Raw genomic sequence first — 2172 nt, forward strand, 5'->3', positions numbered from 1 at the left:
TATTATTTCTAGTTAATGAGAAACAGAAATGCAAAGTGAATAAAGTATTTCACATGAAAAGAGGAAACAAAGGATTAAAAACTATAGTTTGAGCACAGTAATCAAAGAATTTAAATTTGTTGATGAAAATATAAACAAAAACAAAAACCAAGTTGGTAAATTATTAAGGATTGTATGAGTGCTATGCCTTATCAAGTATAGTTCCAATCACAATGTTAAATTAAGAATAGCTCAATATGAAAACTGAAAATAACACAAACTAAAAACTATGAAGCTAAAAATAGCTTAACAATATACCCATAGCCAAAATAAAAATTTACAGAAAATGTGTTGGTAGCAGATTGAGCAGATAGAAGAAAGAATAAATGAACTTTAAGAGGGGTAATACTACACTTGATCTTAGCCAAAAGGCCGAGAAGCGAGAGGGGTAATAATAATCCACTTTGAAGTAGCACATAAAAGGACAAACACAAATGAACAAAGTATTAGAGACCTATCCAGAATACAAATACAAACATTTGTAGTTGTTTGAGAAAAAAAATTAAAAAAGTAGAATATATATTTTAAGAAAAATATATTTAAATTACATATTTAAATTATCTCATATTAAAATTAAAGATATTGATCTATACATTTAAGGATCTCAACAAACTCAAAATAAAATTAAAAATTTATATCTAGAAAAATTATAAAGTTACAGATGAAAAATATTTAAAGCAAAATTGGGAAAACTATATAACAAAAGTGATCTTGGGGCTGGAGAGATAGTATAACAGGTAGAGAAATCTCCTTTCATGCAGCAGAACTAGGTTTAATCCCCCAAACCCCATATAGTTCCTGGAGTCCTACTAGAAGTGATTCCTGAGCACTTTCAGATATTCCCCCAAAACCAAAACAAACAACAACAAAAACCACACAAAAGTGATCTTATCATTTATAATTTACTAGAAACTTGAAGACTAAATTACAATAGCATGTCTACCTTCAAATTACTGAATCTAAAAATTTCAACATAAAAACATATCTAGAAAACTAAAAATTAGGGTTTTTTATTAAAAAAAGTGTTAAAATTTAGACATACTAAGATCTACAAAAACTAAGGTAATATACTACTGGCAAATTCTCATGTATTAAACACCATATTCTTCTGTGTTTTATGGCTTTATTTCATAACTTTGCTTTATATTTAATAACATTTTTCCATGGGAGTTACATAGGGCTCTAGTTTAGTTCTTTTGTGTATGAGTCTACAAAATTTTAACACCATTTCTGAAGAGATTTTCTCTCTTCTCTTTCATTTTTTTATTGAATTACTCTGAGTTAGACCATTACAAAGCTGATCATGATTGGGTTTCAGTCATACAATGTTTCAACACCTATTGACCTATTGCCCATTCCTCCACCAGTGCACATTCCCACTTTCCCACACCAATGCCCCCAGTTTCCTTCCCACCACCCACCTTCCATTTCTCCCCCTTCCCAACGTATCTCCATAGCAGACACCTTTCTTTCTTCTCTCCTCTCTCTCTCTCTCTCTCTCTCTCTCTCTCTCTCTCTCTCCGTCCCCTTTGTGCATTAATGTTTTGCAATACAGGGTGTTCAGTATTTTCATAGGAAAGGCACATGTGGCTGGAGTAGCTTTTTTTTTTAACTGGGTAATGGCTTTGGGGTGTGGACATGACTACACAGGCTTCCGGAAGTATAGGAAAGTGGGGGAAGGTAGTCCATCTCGACTCTGAGAAAGCCTGGAGATTTCTGTCACAAATTTGCAAACCCGAATTTTCAGCAGGTTAGTGTCACAGTCAGGTTCGTCGGGAGATAGTCGAGTCCAGCTGGGGGCATCACAATGAACTTGGATTGTGGGAGCAAGAGGCTGCCAGAGGCTCTGTTTAGGGTGGGGGTGGTCATGGGGCTCCAGACTGAACCACCCCTCTCCAATCTACTCTTTTCTGTTTCGCCTTGCATAGGTCAGAGATTATCTGCAGCCTTTGATCTCTTTTGAGATTTATGTATAGGTCTCTGCAGCTCAGAGTTCCTCCAGCTGCCACTGCATCACCTGTCCTGAAAGCATCTTGGGTCTCCCCACCCCCCACCCCCACCCGCTTTGAACTTTTGACTGTGGTAAATTACCTGCCCATGTATATTTCTTTTATTTCTGGGTACATTTTTTCA

At 35.5% G+C, this 2172-nt stretch overlaps 1 pseudogene; it reads right to left on the reverse strand.

The window, feature by feature from the left end:
* Positions 1-322: 322 nt before the first annotated feature.
* LOC130019855 (uncharacterized) lies at positions 323-423 on the reverse strand (annotated as a pseudogene).
* Positions 424-2172: the final 1749 nt, after the last annotated feature.

The sequence above is a fragment of the Sorex fumeus genome, unplaced genomic scaffold (genome assembly GCF_029834395.1).
Source record: "Sorex fumeus unplaced genomic scaffold, SorFum_2.1 ptg000009l, whole genome shotgun sequence".
Taxonomy (NCBI): Eukaryota; Metazoa; Chordata; class Mammalia; order Eulipotyphla; family Soricidae; genus Sorex; species Sorex fumeus.